The 19825-nt window shown below is 37.0% G+C and overlaps 1 long non-coding RNA gene across 2 annotated transcripts in view; it reads right to left on the bottom strand.

Annotated features, from left to right (window-relative positions):
- Positions 1–1904: 1904 nt before the first annotated feature.
- Positions 1905–19825, bottom strand: part of LOC121375407 — a 54793-nt gene continuing 36872 nt past the window's right edge. The window contains exons 3-4 of one of the 2 annotated variants that reach the window (XR_005958310.1): positions 3887–4013; positions 1905–2232 (exon numbers count right to left, since the gene is read on the bottom strand). This is a non-coding gene — a long non-coding RNA (uncharacterized LOC121375407). The remainder of the gene's footprint in view (positions 2233–3886; positions 4014–19825) is intronic. The other variant, XR_005958309.1, reaches the window with a different exon arrangement.

The raw sequence follows: 19825 nt of genomic DNA, 5'->3' as shown, positions 1-19825 counted from the left end.
ATCCTGGCCATCACGAGTAGGGAATTCAGAAGATTATCCATTCATAAAATCTTTATGAATCTAATGTACATTAGACTAATGCCTGACATATATCTATATATATGTATGTCATCCTTCATTGGTAGTTTAACTTGCGGGCAAGCACACGGCTCTGGAAAATCGTTACTATTAAAAGTACACGACTGTATATATTGTAATTCATATTGAACAAGGATATGCAATAGGTATACAAAGCGTTATATATACTGAGCAAAATATTAAATAAGGGCAGTTCAACAGTATTTATGTTAATATACAATTTATGGGCCATTGTTATTAAAGATACTTTGTATGATAACAAAGTTTAATAGTTGACTTTAAAAGATCCTCAAAGTCCTACCGTTTGAAATCTGTTGCCATTTACTCAGAAACAAAAAATGGGTAACGATCTTGGATACCGTCCACAAACAGGGAAGGGATGTACCAAATGTAAACCTAATTATCACAAATTAGAGACTTACCACCTGGACGTCTATTTGATTAGATATCAACATAACTGAAAAACAATCTAACGAAAATTCCCCACACCCACAAACAAAGAAAGACATAGAAACAAGCAACCACAAGAAAACATCAACGACAAAGAACTGAAAGGACAAGCAAGCCGTTTGCTCACACCGGACACGAAAACACAAGTTGCATCATCCTCCACGTGGCAGGAACCAGAAAAATGATGACATGCCCCAGAAGAGTTAACTTTATCACAACGTTTAAAGCTACAACTTAATAATTTAACATGTAGAACCAGACTATCGCATTCAGTGTTTTACCAGCGCACGCCAATCGGACACATCTTCAGCTAGTAATCGCTAACCTAGGTCACATTCAAATGCATTATGCTCCATTTTATCTTCCAAATATTATTTGTACTGACCGATTATAGCAATTCGTTCGTTCGTTCATTCGTTTGTTTGTTCATGCGTTCATTCGTTTATTCGATTCATTCATTCATTCATTAATTCGATTCCATACATTCAATCAATCATTCATTTATTAAGTCATTTATATTCTTAAAAAAGCTATTTTGCACCTTAATTATCTTACATTGTTAAGTTATTTCTGTTAATGTTAAATTTGTAAAACACACAGACAAGGTATACTGACGAGCAAAGAAAGAAGTCTTCATTCACGGTGGTAGTCATTTCTAAAGGTCGCAGTGATTTCTTAAGGTTTTCACTCACGGTCGCAGTCGTATCTAATTTAAATAGGGAATGTTTCAACACTAAATTTTAAAACTGCATTCTCGATCATATCTTCAATATTTTAAGGCTTCAAGTTTTCCCCGTACAGCGTCATTTTCAATATTTTCTACAATCTAGTTCACACTGACAGCAAGTTTCAGTGAAATTAACACATTGCAGCTACCAGCTTTTCGCGGTGTGAATTGGAGTAGCTGTGGAATTAACTTAATAATTATATGTGTAGCGCACAGACACATTAAAAAATGTATTTCTTAACTTGCTTCTTGAATCTTGTTAATGGCTTATAAACAAATGAAACACCCCCCCCAAAAAAACCCGAATTTATTAAAACTGTACTTGTATTTTATTTTATGTTTTTTTTCTTCTAAATTAATGTAACAGATATAGAAGAGAATGCAGCTTTAAGAACATAATATTGCAACGTCTAACGGATTGACCGATAACTTCGCTTTGTCCTCAAGAAAACAAATTACTCTGTCTCATTCTTCTTGAAACACACACACACACGCACCCCAAGTATGAAATGAAGCTACACACCAAATCATCATCATGATCATAAACGTTATTATTGTTGTTACATACACGCACGCACACAAAATATAATACATTTGGGTAATGCCACACATTCGAAGAAAAACAAATCAACTGATATACTCATACATAACGTATTAAGAGGAAGATTTTATTTCTCGTTTATTTATGGTGCATGACTGAATGAAACAAACCAGGAGGTAATCCCAAATCAGTGTGTCTGCCAGAGTCGCCAGATTAGACCCCGACTCGCCACTAATACACCGACTCAACTGGATTCCGGGCGACTGGCCGCTCTAAATGACGTACTATACAAATTGATTCCAAGCAAGCCTCTGGAAATGAACTCATGCCTGTTTGTGCCTTGTCATCAGGTGGTAGCGACAGCGTCTAAATTGTTTTCCTTTCTTAGCGGAACGTGCGACAGTCGTTGCCATATACAAGTCGGTCTTTCTGGGACCTAGAAGAAATCGGAATTAAAGATTTTTTTTTGTTTCTTTGAGAACCAGCAAAAAACCTGTTGCGCTCTTTTTGGATAACGACACAAATAACGGTTTATTTTATTTTCAGCGAATAAGTAATTCTTTTCAGTATCAGATATCTTCTTTCAATTAATCACATTTGTAAATTGGAAATGAGGTTTCTTTATTGTAGAATTGATTTTTGATTTCAGCCAGTAATGCTGGTAATGTTTATTAGCGGAGATACTCGAGATGTGTACCTTCTTATTGTGACTCGTCTCTTGATCTTTACACAAACAAAACTCATTAAAATCACGTATAGGTACACCATCGCATATCGTATTGTCAAGCAAGATTGACATTACATTTTTTTAAAGGTTAACTGGTCAAAGCTAGACAGTTGTTTTTTTGTGTGGTGTCTTGAAAAGGTGAAGAATGTCTGTTTAATGACACCTCAGCACATTTTTAAACTATAATTATTTGGTGTCTAGAGAGAGAGAGAGAGAGAGAGAGAGAGAGAGAGAGAGAGAGAGAGAGAGAGAGAGGGGGGGGGATATTTTTAAAAATCATTTTAATATTCATAAAGTATTTCATTTGTGTTAGCGAACAGTCCTCTATTTAAATCTTACACATAATATTTGTTTATCACGCACAATGTGTTACTCTTAGCTACATTACCCGCGTTAAAAATTAATATGTAATATGCATATAAATACGCTTTGGTGAGGATAGGGTTGGGGTTTTAATGGTCTAGAGCGGTTGAATCTCTTCGACGGACCCAATGAGTTTTCAAATGCTCCACGACTGGTATATCAAAGGCTGTGGTATGTGTCATCGTGTCTGTGGGAAATTCAAGGATCTCTATCTGCTAATAGAAAAATCACCGGGTTTGGTCTAAAGACTGTGTAAGATTTATCAAATGTTCAACAGCCGAGGATTAATTAATGTGCTCTGATGGACTTATTAATCAAGAACAAAACGACCGAAAACGTTTCCCCAAGCAGAACACACCTTGTGTGGAAATACGATTTTGGATACATTGGGTTTTTCTTTTGTTTTTCCAAAATGTGATATATATTTTCTCGAATTCTAAAAATATTTCAGTGCATTGTATGACTATACAGGGGACGAGATATATCTCAGTCGGTACAGCGATGGTTAGGTTTTTTTTTATTCATCCCAACCAGTGTCCACACGACTGATATAGCAAAGGCTGTGGCATGTGCTCTCCTGTTTGTGGGAAAGTGCATATAAAAGACATCTATGCTGCTAATGTAAAATTAACGAATTTCTTCCAAGACTACATGTACAATTATCAAATGCTTGATATCTAATAACCAATGATTCATACATCAATGTCCTCTGATGTAACTGTTCAACCATGTCCATTAGAATATACTCAACAAAACTAATAAAGGGCTAGTATTTTTTAAAGGTTTTGCCAGTGTTTTTTTATGTTAGCAAATTTTGATGACATTATTTTTAAACATTGTTTGAATACATTTTTACCAGTGATGCACGCACAATTGCTAGCCTTGTAAAACTCTAAAACAAATGTATTTTATACCATAGATAAAGAAAAATGACGAAAATGTCCCTTAGTGAATGTTGTTGAGTATACTATTACTTGTCCGCTGCCTGGAGGTTATTTACCTCAGTAAAAACCGAAATCACTAAATCGCTTTGTTGCATGTTGGGCAAATGAATATGTCCAGTTAATTCAAACATCAAACCAACATCAGAGATAATCTTAATACAAGAATCACACGGCTGATTTCGGCTGTAAATGAAAAAAGACATTATTTGGCACTATTGCTAAACTGATTGTCAGAAAGAACATTACAGTTCGTTTGTTGGGTTCAAGTTAGTTGTTTCCGTTTGATATGATTAAACATGATAAACAAGTTAAACATATCAAGAGTTCTAAGCACTTAAATAAAACATTCCAAATATTTGAAAATACTTCTAATTAATTAAAGGGACATTCCTGAGTTTGCTGCAATGGTTTAAGATATTATCGACTAATAAAATATTTCTACGATTAAACTTACATATTAAATATATTTTCTTATTTAGAATATTAGTTGCTGTATATTAAACGTGTTTCTGATCGTTATAATATTTTCACTAGGTTAATTTTCATTTTATTTCCTAAAAAATAATTTTTTCGTACGTACGAAATTATTTGGAGACATTGAATATACAGACACTGATATTCTAAACCAGAAAATATATTTAATATGGAAGTTTAATCGTAGAAATATTTTATTAGTCAGAAACATCTTACAATGCAGCAAACTCAGGAATGTCCCTTTAAGATTTGATTAGAGTATGGGGTAGTCAAAGCAAGTCCGTACGATTGTGACCCGTTTGTTGTGAACAAAGTCAAGAGTAGTGTTACAGTCTAACAAATGGTTGGTAGGAAAGGAAACGGAAAAGGAAATGTTTAGTTGTCTAATTCAATGGGTTGTTTTGAGATTGAGAGAGAGAGAGAGAGAGAGAGAGAGAGAGAGAGAGAGAGAGAGAGAGAGAGAGGGGGGGGGGGGGGGGGGGGGGGGGGGGGAGAGAGAAGGGCTGCTGCTGCTGAAGATACAAAGTAACAAATGAAAAAAACCCCAGCAAAATAACATCCAAAACAAAAACAAATCAGAAACAACAAAAATAATAATAACAAAAAAAAGAAATAAAAGAAAAGAAAAGCCAAACCCAAATTCTGCAAAATTCCGACTAAGAACAACCTCCCATTCCCCCGCAAAAAAACAACAACAAAACAACAACAACCCAACCCCCCCCCCCAAAAAAAAAAAAACATCCCGAAAAAATAGAACCCAACAACAACAACAAAACTACATCCACCAAACAAAAACATCCCCCCCCCCCCTCAACTTGTTTTTAAATTGCACGTCTGCTTAATGTTGAGCACAGATGCTCTCCTGAAGACATCATGGCTTCCTTTGAGCGGATACACCTTTAACAAATCGATAGACTGACCGCCGAAATGGCCTCTGCGCACCTTAACAAACCATATTATGTCCAGCAGGGAAAATCCATTGCCGGGACTCTGGACAAAGGAACCGACCACTCGCCATGTAAGTTGTTGTATCTGATTAATAATTTAAAATTCTTTAGTCTGCACCATTTCCTGTTTATTACACGCTGACCATTACAAACGTATGACCCTGTGGGATATGGACACTAGGTATGTTTCCGCAGGAAAACAGTATAGATTTTTTAATAGCTTTCTTTCTTCATTATTTCCCATACAATGCAAATTGATTTGACCATTTTCCATTGCCCATCGTCAGCGAGCCCAAACAATAGCATTATATTCATTCTCTGATGAGACAGCGAGATGGCCAGCTAATTAAAACAACTGACGTTCAGCTCGTTGCTTGCAGGGCTTGAAATCGTTTGTAAAAAGTATTTGTTTCTGGTTACAAACACGGGCAACAATCATGTATGTGATACAAATACGGACAGCAACCATGGTGTATACGGTGATTATAAACAGAGACAACCATCATGTATGTAATGAATATAAACACAAACAACCATCATGTATGTGATTAATATAAACACAGCCAGCCATCATGTATGTGATTAATATAAACACAGCCAGCCATCATGTATGTGATTAATATAAACAAAGACAACCATCATGTATGTGATTAATATAAACACAGCCAGCCATCATGTATGTGATTAATATAAACACAGCCAGCCATCATGTATGTGATAAATATAGCACAGCCAACCATCATGTATGTGATTAATATAAACACAGCCAGCCATCATGTATGTGATTAATATAAACACAGCCAACCATCATGTATGTGATTAATATAAACACAGACAACCATCATGTATGTGATAAATATAAACCAGACAACCATCATGTATGTGATTAATATAAACACAGCCAACCATCATGTATGTGATTAATATAAACACAGACAACCATCATGTATGTGATTAATATAAACACAGCCATCCGTCATGTATGTGATTAATATAAACACAGACAACCATCATGTATGTGATAAATATAACACAGCCAACCATCATGTATGTGATTAACATAAACACAGCCAGCCATCATGTATGTGATTAATATAAACACAGCCAGCTATCATGTATGTGATTAATATAAACACAAATAACCATCATGTATGTGATTAATATAAACACAGACAACCATCATGTATGTGATTAATATAAACACAGACAACCATCATGTATGTGATTAATATAAACACAGCCATCCGTCATGTATGTGATTAATATAAACACAGACAACCATCATGTATGTGATAAATATAACACAGCCAACCATCATGTATGTGATTAACATAAACACAGCCAGCCATCATGTATGTGATTAATATAAACACAGACAACCATCATGTATGTGATTAATATAAACACAGCCATCCGTCATGTATGTGATTAATATAAACACAGACAACCATCATGTATGTGATAAATATAACACAGCCAACCATCATGTATGTGATTAACATAAACACAGCCAGCCATCATGTATGTGATTAATATAAACACAGACAACCATCATGTATGTGATACATATAACACAGCCAACCATCATGTATGTGATTAATATAAACACAGCCAGCCATCATGTATGTGGTTAATATAAACACAGACTACCATCATGTATGTGATGACTATAAACACAGCCAGCCATCATGTATGTGATTAATATAAACACAGCCAGCCATCATGTATGTGATTAATATAAACAAAGACAACCATCATGTATGTGATTAATATAAACACAGCCAGCCATCATGTATGTGATTAATATAGCACAGCCAACCATCATGTATGTGATTAATATAAACACAGCCAGCCATCATGTATGTGATTAATATAAACACAGCCAGCCATCATGTATGTGATAAATATAAACACAGCCAACCATCATGTATGTGATTAATATAAACAGACAGCCACCATGTATGTGATTAATATAAACACAGCCAGCCATCATGTATGTGATTAATATAAACACAGCCAGCCATCATGTATGTGATAAATATAAACCAGCCAACCATCATGTATGTGATTAATATAAACACAGCCAGCCATCATGTATGTGATTAATATAAACACAGCCAGCCATCATGTATGTGATAAATATAACACAGCCAACCATCATGTATGTGATTAATATAAACACAGACAACCATCATGTATGTGATTAATATAAACACAGCCAGCCATCATGTATGTGATTAATATAAACACAGCCAGCCATCATGTATGTGATTAATATAAACACAGCCAGCCATCATGTATGTGATTAATATAAACACAGACAACCATCATGTATGTGATAAATATAACACAGCCAACCATCATGTATGTGATTAATATAAACACAGCCAGCCATCATGTATGTGATTAATATAAACACAGACAACCATCATGTATGTGATTAATATAAACACAGCCAGCCATCATGTATGCGATTAATATAAACACAGACAACCATCATGTATGTGATGAATATAAACACAGCCAGCCATCATGTATGTGATTAATATAAACACAGACAGCCATCATGTATGTGATTAATATAAACACAGACAACCATCATGTATGTGATTAATATAAACACAGACAACCATCATGTATGTGATGAATATAAACACAGACAACCATCATGTACGTGATAAATATAAACACAGCCAACCATCATGTATGTGATTAATATAAACACAGACAGCCATCATGTATGTGATTAATACAAACACAGACAGCCATCATGTATGTGATAAATATAAACACAGACAGCCATCATGTATGTGATAAATATAAACACAGACAGCCATCATGTATGTGATAAATATAAACACAGACAGCCATCATGTATGTGATAAATATAAAGACAGACAACGACCATGGTGTATGATAAATACAAACAGACAACCACCGTGGTGTATGTGATGAATACTAACAGACAACCACCGTGGTGTATGTGATGAATACTGACAGACAACCACCATGGTGTATGTGATGAATACTAAGAGACAACCACCTTGGTGTATGTGATGAATACTAACAGACAACCACCTTGGTGTATGATAAATACAAACAGACAACCACTATGGTGTATGTGATGAATACTAACAGACAACCACCATGGTGTATGTGATGAATACTAACAGACAACCACCATGGTGTATGTGATGAATACTAACAGACAACCACCATGGTGTATGTGATGAATACTAACAGACAACCACCGTGGTGTATGTGATGAATACTAACAGACAACCACCGTGGTGTATGTGATGAATACTAACAGACAACCACCATGGTGTATGATAAATGCAAACAGACAACCACCATGGTGTATGTGATGAATACTAACAGACAACCACCATGGTGTATGTGATGAATACTAACAGACAACCACCGTGGTGTATGTGATGAATACTAACACAGACAACCATAATGGTGTATGTGATGAATACTAACAGACAACCACCATGGTGTATGTGATGAATACAAACAGACAACCACCATGGTGTATGTGATGAATACTAACAGACAACCACCATGGTGTATATGATGAATACTAACAGACAACCACCGTGGTGTATGTGATGAATACTAACACAGACAACCACCGTGGTGTATGCGATGAATACCAACACAGACAACCACCGTGGTTTATGTGATGAATACCAACACAGACAATCACCATGGTTTATGCGATGAATACCAACACAGACAATCACCATGGTTTATGCGATGAATACTAACACAGACAACCACCGTGGTGTATGTGATGAATACTAACAGACAACCACCGTGGTGTATGTGATGAATACTAACACAGACAACCACCGTGGTGTATGCGATGAATACCAACACAGACAACCACTGTGGTTTATGCGATGAATACTAACACAGACAATCAAGATGGTTTATGCGATGAATACTAACACAGACAACCACCGTGGTGTATGCGATGAATACTAACACAGACAATCACAATGGTTTATGTGATGAATACTAACACAGGCAACCACCGTGGTGTATGCGATGAATACTAACCGACAACCACCGTGGTGTATGCGATGAATACTAACACAGACAACCACCATGGTCTATGCGATGAATACTAACACAGACAACCACCGTGGTGTATGCGATGAATACTAACGCAGACAACCACCATGGTTTATGGGATGAATACTAACACAGACAGCCACCGTGGCGTATGCGATGAATACTAACACAGACAACCACCATGGCGTATGCGATGAATACTAACACAGACAACCACCATGGCGTATGCGATGAATACTAACACAGACAACCATCAGGGCTAACACAGACAACCACAATGGCGTATGTGATGAATACTAACACAGACAACCACCATGGTGTATGTGATGAATACTAACAGAGGTAACCACCATGGCGTATGTGATGAATACTAACACAGACAATCACCATGGTTTATGTGATGAATACTAACACAGACAACCACCATGGTGTATGTGATGAATACTAACACAGACAATCACCATGGTTTATGTGATGAATACTAACACAGACAACCACCATGGTGTATGTGATGAATACTAACACAGACAACCACCATGGTGTATGTGATGAATACTAACATACAACCACCATGGTGTATGTGATGTATACGCTAAACCTCAACAGGTGTGTTATAAGTGCTGTTGTTTCTTGCTTCACGTTATATTAAAAAAAAAAAAAAAAAAAAAAAAAAAAATCGAAGACAGCAGAAGCATCATTTATTTATATATTACTGGCGAATACGTTTTCATGATTTATTACCAGTAGAACCGACCTCTGCTTTTCCGGCCACCCATTACTGCAGACGACAGCGCGGCGCGATCAAATTAGAGGAAAAACGTCGAGAATAGCGTCCGTGCAGCCATCACCGAGTGTCAGCTTTCCATGACAAAATGCTTGTCTCAGGTGAGTTAGCTCGGTGTCTTCATTAAGCCGTTGCTGGCTCTTCCTGTGTCATTTATAGCCACCCTCCTGTCGGCGCTGGTGTACAGAGGTTAGCCTGGCGTCCGCTATTGATAAACTTGTCAATACAGAATTAATAGATCGAGACGGGTCGAGGTTGTGACGGAAAGATGAGACACGGGTGAAAAAAGACTGACGTTACATAATTATTTTTAAAGAATTGGTCAGCGAATTTCTTTGTGACCTCATTGAAGAAAAAGGAAAGAAAGGTTTTTTCTTTTCTTTTAATAACACCTCAACAAAATTTTGATAATGTAGTTGTTTGGTGTTATTTTGACATTTGGTGTCGAGAAAAAGAGGAAACCCGTTGCATTCATTAAGTTAAAAAAAAAGCAAGGGGTCTCTTACATGCTCTTTCCAGTGGAGAGAACAACATATACCACATATTTTGATACATGAAGCATTTAACACAGGTTAGAATGGGAAAAAATTGCCTGAGGTGATTGCGTCGCAAGATCGTACCACCTCTGTGGATCCATTCAACTGATTGGTTTTTCTCGTTCCAACCAGTGCACCACAACTGGTCAAAGGCAGTGGTATGTGCTTTCCTGTCTGAGGAAAAGTGCATATAAAAGATCCCTTTTTGCTAATGGAAAAGTGTTGCGGATTTCGTCTGATGACTACGATTCAGAATTACCAAATATTTGACACCCAATAGCTTATGATTAATCAATCAATTTGCTCTAGTGGTGTTGTTAAACAAAATACATTTTTAACCTTTTGTTATACCAGTCGTGGTCTACCGAAAAAATAGCCCAATGGGCCTACGGACAGGGATCGATCGTCGACCGACAGTGCATCAGGGCTACGTCCCTCAACCTGACTTACGTTGACTGTGAGTCTGAGAATAACGTCTGTGAGTCTGAGAATAACGGCTGTGAGTCTGAGAATAACGTCTGTGATCTGGGACAGTAAACGAAATATATAAAACAAAGTAAATTAAATTAAAAAGTAGAAAAATAAATAAGGTCACAGTAAAGTGTCATACCCAGTTAAACAAAAAAGAACACTTGTAAATTAAAAGGACACTTTTTAATTTTTTTGGGATAGGACAAGTAGGTGCGGCCTTGTGTTAGCTCTAAGTTGTGTTAAAAAGTACTTGTTCATTTACACACCTTTTTGTGTAGTTTGCCTACCGGAATAATCAATAACCACTTTATTTCCTAGGTTTTTCGTGTTGGCTGAAACACATAGGTCTGTTTCAGCATTGGTCGCATGGGGGACTCCGGGAGGAGGAGTGGGGCATCTTAATGATTGTTTTATTCCTGGTATTTCTGCGGCAGTTTTGTCTATACACACTAGATGTAAATAGATTTTTTATTTTTTGAGGGATAAGAATATTTTTTCTAATGCATCCATGTGATAAAAAAGAAAACAAGCGTCCAATGTACTAACTTTTAGTAGTCCCTCCCTCCTTGTTGGAAAAATGCTAGATCAGTCCCTGGCTCATATCACAAAATACCCCCCCCCCCCCCCCCCACCTCTTCCAGGATAGGGGCCTACTGTTCACCTGGCTCCTAAAGAATCAGAAACCACTGAAAACGTTTTGCCAAGAAAGCTGGATTCCGTTGCGTGAATTAGAAGAATGCGAATAGCCGTACCATATCTTGGTACTGGGCGATGACATCGTTCAGAGGAGCGCTATTCTCGCCTGACAGACTCGGGGAGTTCTGTCTTCCGGTTGTCAAGAACGATTTGTCACATGACAGACTCTCGGGGAGTCGACCAATCACACGGCCACTTGCTAACTGAAATTTACATCCGATGGAGCGTCATCTCCCAAGACACGGCGGAAGTGTTTCTTGCATGCAGGCCCATCTATCACGGTAACGTACGCGGAATTCACGTACTGCCCGTAATTATGTAAATAGACGTAAATATGTACACGATAATCGCAGGCAAACGTTTATACTTTTTATAGATATAATTTGAGAGGATTTTAAAGAGGTGGGCTCTTTCCTAGTGAATTATTACAATAAAAACACCTGCTACTACAACAACAACAACAACTACAACAACTACTACTACTAATAATAATACTGCAACCACAAGAACAAGGACAACGACTACTACTATAACCACAACGACGACTACTATTACTACTACTACTACAACTACTAAAACCACAACTACTACTACCTATATTACTAATACATGTACATTCATTACTTATATTACTGTTTTGTTTGTTCGTTTGTTTTGTTTTGTTTGTATTAACCGATGCAGCAATAGTAGGTATGTTAGTGTGGTATTCGCCATGATGACGAGTGTATAGAATCGGCGACCCAGCTTCGGTTACGCATGCGCACGGCTTGATGTGTGTATTTGCGAAGATTAATGTATGAATCGTTTGCTGCACCCCTGCGCGTGCTGTAACCTCACCGTGGTGCAGGGGTGTAACATTCTCTTTGAGAATGGCCAATACAGCAGTAAAAGTCAGTATCTATCTGTGATATTTGTATTTTTGCACAGTTCTTTACACTGTTTTTATTTAAATATTGAATTTTTATATTATTATTTGTTTGCATTACCATAGTTTGACACCCAATAGCCGATGTATTTTTTGTACTGGGGTGTCGTTAAACATTCATTCATTCATTCGTTTGCTGCAGTAAATTGTTTACTTTTTTTTTTACTGAGACAAACTTTAGTTTATTTGTACTTTGAACTGATGTAATTTGCAGAACGTTCATGACTTTATATATACTTTCCATAATTATAATGCTTGAAAGGAATTAAAACCAAATACATATATATATGTATTTGGTTTTAATTCCTTTCAAGCATTATAATTATGGAAAGTATATACTTTCCATAATTATAATGCTTGAAAGGAATTAAAACCAAATACATATATATATGTATTTGGTTTTAATTCCTTTCAAGCATTATAATTATGGAAAGTATATATAAAGTCATATATATATATATATATATACACACACACACACACACGTTTTAGTTGCATTAAATAGTATTGCAGTTTATGTACATGTATACTTTGGAACACATTTTTTCCTTTTATATTCTACTTTATGTTTTGTCAGATTGTTGCGGATCTTATTCATTATCCTGTACCAGCCGTGCATAACAGAAAGACCGATGGGCATTGTCCGTGCATCCTGCAGTCTGAATTCAGATCTAAAGATACATCTTGTTTATTTGTCTAAGGTATTGCTGAATAAACGTTAATTTTCACCCTTGTTCTTTCATGCTTAAAAATCTTCATTGTTCTCTTTAATTGTTCATAAGGCGTCTATAATTTATCACGTGGTTTTTTTTACATTCTAATCATAGAGTTCTAGTATCCATTAAGGCGAATCGATCCCGCGACCTACCGCACTTCAGGCGGAAGCGCTCTACCACTGAGCTATAAACGTGTGGCGTTCCACTGTGGAAAGAAGTGATTTAATCTGGCCACGTCCAACGTTACAATACCGTCCATATCACATGCCCGTGCGAGTACAGACGCTGTCGAACCTCCGGGGGAAGATCATCGTAGTACGTTGGAAAATAATTGATTTTATCCATCATAGAATGAACAAATTTATTTTACACCCCCCGTGGGAAAGATCATACAGTGTCAGGTTTCAGCTCCAGTGCACACAGCTCAATCAGTATCGGGGACACGGGCAGAGTTAGGCTTTTTGCATACTTTTGGGAACCCATGCTTTATTCTTTTAACAGTCCCTAATGACTTGGCATTTTTTGACAGTTGCCGATATTGAATCCACTCAGCCAAATAAAATATTGGGTAATTTATTTAGTAATTATATTAGGCACTTTGCTGTTGAAAAAACCCCCCACAACGTACAAAGTATTTTCCTGTGTATGATCACAATGAACTCTTGTTAAAGGGTGCATCTTGTATATTAAAAGGACACCAAACACACGTTTATAATTGCTGTAATGTAATCGTTGTTACAACTCTGATCATAACTAGGATAAAAGTAGTTCCATCCCAAAACGCTATAGGTTTTGTCAGTGACCGAAAATGTAGAAATATATCTAGTCATCTCTGTATGAAGGAAGGGCGGAACGTAGCCCAGTGGTAAAGCGCTCGCTCGATGCGCGGTCGGTCGGTGGACCCATTGGGTTATTTTTCGTTCCAACCACTGCGCCACGACTGTACATAAAAGGCCGTGATATGTTCTACCCTGTCTGGGATGGTGCACATAAAAGATCCCTTGCTGTTAATCGAAAAGAGTAGCCCACGAAGTGGCGACAGCGGGTTTCCTCTCTCAATATCTGTGTGGTCCTTAACCATATGTCTGACCCCATATAACCGTAAATAAAATGTGTTGAGTGTGTCATTAAATAAAACATTTCTTTCTGTATGAAGGACGTTTGTTCATGAACGACAGTTCTAGACCTTTGGGTCCGTTGTGAAAACGGCAAATCAGATAAAGGAAAGGCACGCTTTTGTAATGATACCGTAGACCAATTTAAACTGACTATTTGGAAAGAAGGAATGTTTTATTTAACTCAGCACATTTTAATTACGGTCAAGTCAGGTCATAAGGCTCAATTTACACATTCAGAGCAAGCAGTTGTAGAGCACGCCTGTCATGGGCGTAGGTGTCAACTTTCGCCGGCTCCTCCGTCAAGGGCAAGATTTAATTACGGTTGTATGGCATCGGACATATGGTTAAAGGACCACACAGATAATTGGAGAGGAAACCCGCTACCACCACACAATGGGTTACCCTTTTCGATTAGCAGTCACGGTGGCCGAGTGGTTAAGGACACGGGCTGTCAAGTGCCATGCTAATCGGTCTAGTTGGTTCGAAACCTGCCAACTGACACTTTGCATTTTTAAATATTATATGTAGAATCAAACAGACGGGATAGTACATACCACGGCCTTTGTTACACCGGTTGTGGAGCACTGGCTGGAAGGCGATAAAACACAATGGGCCTACAGACCTATTTCCATTTGGTGTCTAACATTTGGTTACTACGATACCGGTCGTGAGGGGCTATACCTACTGACTGCAGCATGAGTAGTTTTACACATACAAACTCCATCAACAGAACATCACATACCACGCAGGGTGATGAGTCCTACAGATCATCATGCCTCGGACGAGTACATCAAGACAGCATTGCGGCCGTGGCAATTCAGAGACAAAGCATAAACATATATTAAAGTTAAAGTTTGTTTTGTTAAACAACACCACTAGAACAGATTGATTAATTAATCATCGGCTATTGGATGTCAAACACGTGGTAATCTTGTACTGTAGTCTTAGAAAGGAAACCCGCTATATTTGTTCATTAGTAGCAAGGGATATTTTATGTGCACCATCCCACAGACAGGATAGCACATACTACAGCCGTTGATATATCAGTTGTGGTTCACTGGTTGGAACCAAAAAAATATGAAAAGAAGACAAAGCATCAAAATATATAGTCAATCATTTTGCACTCATGCAAATCCGGTATGGATGTTCTTGTTGTATTTAGTTTTATTTGGATTGTTTGTTTTGTGTGTTTGTTTGTTTTTGAAACAAAATAAACAAAAAGCCGACATCGTACGACAATAACAGTTATTCTTTATACATGCACTTATGTTATAAACAGGACTGCGCATACTATGGTATATGATGCATCTATTGTTCGGCGTGAAAAAACCCCGAAACAACATAAATAAAAACACCAAACGTTCCTCTGAGGGCTATCGATCTTATAGACCACTGCACCTTAGGCGAGCGCATGTTGACTGAGTGACATTCCGGCCCCGGCATCTCAGAGCCAGGGTATCGAAAAATACAGGCAATCACTTAGCACCCATACGTGGTGTTGTTGGATTTTGTTTCGACACACACACACACCTGACTTGAACACGCATTCTGACGTTTGACAGGAATAGCAGATTTAAAAACATTCTTTATACACAGGATAGTGAATATGGTTTATATATATATATATATATATATATATATATATATATATATATATATATATATATATATATATATATATAACACAACATATTATATTATGATTATAAAACACTCGAAAGAATGTAGTAACTTAAAGTAGACCAGTAGACATTATACTAGTGCTGGCACCAGTTTAATAGACGTCACTATAGTAGTCTTTGAATGTATAAATGCCGTCTAATCAGTGATGCACCCCTTCCCCTTCTTGTCAGTTAATACGTTATTATAATAAGCGTCACCGGCCTCTGTGGTGTCGTGGTTAATAAGGTACAGGGTTCACAGCCCGGTACCGGCACCCACCCAGAGCGAAATTTAACGACTCGATGGGTAGGTGTAAGACCACTACACCCTCTTCTCTCTCACTACTAGTAACCACAAACAACTAACACACTGTCCTGGACAGATAACGTAGATAGCTGTGTGTGCCCAGGACAGCGTGCTTGAATCTTAATTGGATATAAGCACGAAAATAAGTTAAATTAACGAATAAGCGTTAGCAGCTTATTATTTGCAACGAGTGTACGCGAGTGTGTAGGGAGTGGTAGTGGGGGAGGTACCGTTGCATTAATTATGCTACTAACTGTGCAAGGTATCAGTTCTGCATAAAACCTTGTCTAGACCGTAAGATATTAATATTTTATTTGATGTGCGCCATGGGTATGTTTAAGACGTATGTTTGTGTGTGGGTTAAACTAAATCACGAATTCAAACTTATTTGTAGAGTTGCCGCTTATCTGTCATGGCTTACCACTTCATGGCCATTAGGTTTATGCACACCTCCCCCCCCCCCCCCCCCCCACAAAAAACAACAATGATTCTAAAACGGAAATGATCCTAAAACATTTAAAACAAAGTGACTTAAGAAAAACATTACCCATGTTGAACAAAACAATAACTAAGATCCGTGTGTTCAAATTGTTAAAACAGCTTTTGGCTCAGTATAGTGTTAAATAAACAAATTAGTCTGTTTGCAGACGTTAAAATGAATTGTTGTTTGGAGCACGGACTGTCTGGTAGCAATAACAACTTTACACAACCAGCCAGGTTATTAGATAAACACTCCATTATATATGCACTTGATTGTCATTTCACAGCAAGATAATGTCATTACCAATACTGTGCTATTTTAACCAATTATCGACCAAAACGTAAAGTGGCTATTGCAAGAATTGTGAAAAATCTGCTTTTTTATTTCACAATAATCCTTTTACTAACAGGGAAAATGTTTGATTAAAGTAATAATGTTGACTAAAGCAATTAAAAATAACTGTTACTCAATACATGAACCTGACAAAAAGGGGCGAATCCAGGGTTTGACCAAGGGAAGGTGGTCCTAGGTGATTGTTTATTATGTTGAAATGCTGCCTTCATGAGCCTTTCGGAGTGAAAGGTATTGTGACACTTAAAAATATATATTCTAGAAAATATACAGAACAAAAAATGTAACGCGAATATATTAATTCATATCTATATCTAAATTTATACACACACACACACACACACACACACACACACACACACACATATATACACACACACATACATATATTATATATGTGTGTGTGTGTGTATGTATGTATACGTATATATCTATGTCTGTGTCTGTTGTGTGTGTGTGTGTGTGTGTGTGTATGTGTGTGTGTGTGTATGTGTGTGTGTACATATAGACACAGGTCTGTCTATTTGGTCTGTCTATCTATCTATCTATCTATCTATCTATCTATCTATCTATGTATCTGTCTATCTATCTATCTATGCTATTCTATATATCTGTCTCTCTGGTTGTCCGTCCCTCCGTCCGTCCGACTCTATCTATCTATCTATCAATCTGTCTGTCTGTCAATCTATCTAACTATTATATTTGTCTGTCTGTCTATCTATTATATCTGTCTATATATTCATCCATCCATCCATCCAGCTATTTGTCAATCTGTTAATCTGTCTATCTATTGTATATGTATGTCTGTTTGTCTGTCTATCTATATCCATCCACCCGTCCGTTCGTCCGTCCATCTGTCTGTATATGTATCTATCTATCTATATCTCTGTCTATCTATTTTTTTTCTCATGATAAAATTAATTCGATAAATAGTCTAAAATGTTCAGACGACATTGATAATTTTAACAGATACAAAAACTAATGTGCTTTAAACTGAATAATTTTAAAGAAACTAAAGAAAACGTTAATATTATTCGTGTTTGTTATGGGTTTTTAACTCCGTTATTTAACACATGTTTAACATATGTTTTGTCAAAGACCCGTGACCAGTTCTGCCATGAAAGCATCACACAGCAGCTAACTTAAGGAAAAGTTAAAGTTTTGTCAAAGACCCGTGACCAGTTCTGCCATGAAAGCATCACACAGCAGCTAACTTAAGGAAAAGTTAAAGTTTTGTCAAAGACCCGTGACCAGTTCTGCCATGAAAGCATCACACAGCAGCTAACTTAAGGAAAAGTTAAAGTTTTGCCAAAGACCCGTGACCAGTTCTGCCATGAAAGCATCACACAGCAGCTAACTTAAGGAAAAGTTAAAGTTTTTGTTTAACAAACCAACTAGAGCACATTGATTTATTAATCATCGGCTATTGGATGTGAACCATTTGGTAATTTTGACATAGAGTCTTAGAAAAGCATAAGTGCAACATTTTCCCATTAATACAAGGGCTCTTTTATATGCACCATTTCACAGACACCATAGCACATACCATGGGCTTTGATATACCAGTCGTGGTGCAATGGCTGGAACAAACAATGGGCCTATAGGCCCACCAACAGGGATCGATCCTAGATCGTCAGCGCATATACCACTGGGCTACGCAAGCATTTCAGTTCATGACTTTAAGCAGACACTATTTATGTGTATGATTCTCTTCGGCTGAGGCTCCCAACCATAAGACGTTTGCTAACATTTTTATTTTCTATCGTTAGCTCAAATTGAATGATTTCATTTTACTGATTTATGGCTCCGTAGACATAATTTTAAGTATATACCAAATTTTTATTTTCTAGCGTTACCAAAAATTTAACGATTTTTTTTCTTCTTCTGATTTATAACGTCGAAAACATAATTTCAATTATAGACCACAATATCGAGTTTAATTGTTTTATCTTTAGTTAAAAGTAAAACTTAACGAATTTTTTTCTTCTGTTTTATCGCTTCGTAGATATAATGTTACATAGTAAAATATCGATTTTAATTTTGTATCGTTAGCTAAAAAACACCCCAATTCTTCTGATTGATAGCTTGGAAGGCCTAATCTCATTAATAAACAAAAATATCGATAACATGTAGTCTATGGCTGAAAGAAGTACTTTTCGCTTTTAGCTGACGGATAAAAGGACTTTTCGGAACAAATTAAATGTACTTATTTTCTGACAATGCTTTGTAAGTCAAAACCGTAAGAAGCTGCCTTTAAAAGCTATTTGAAAATAGACAAAAGTTCAAGCACGCTGTCATGAGCACACAACTCGACAGACTTATACATATGCTAACTGATTAAATGTACGAGAACAACCGATTTTACCATGTCTGCTTCGGTGGCGTAGCGGTTCCACTATCGGCCCTAGGTCTGGTAGTTACTGAATTCCCTTTCACGCTACCCTG

The sequence above is a fragment of the Gigantopelta aegis genome, chromosome 6 (assembly GCF_016097555.1).
Source record: "Gigantopelta aegis isolate Gae_Host chromosome 6, Gae_host_genome, whole genome shotgun sequence".
In the NCBI taxonomy this organism is placed as follows: Eukaryota; Metazoa; Mollusca; class Gastropoda; order Neomphalida; family Peltospiridae; genus Gigantopelta; species Gigantopelta aegis.
Note: the sequence above shows the minus strand (reverse complement) of the source record. Positions and strands in the feature narration are given on the sequence as shown.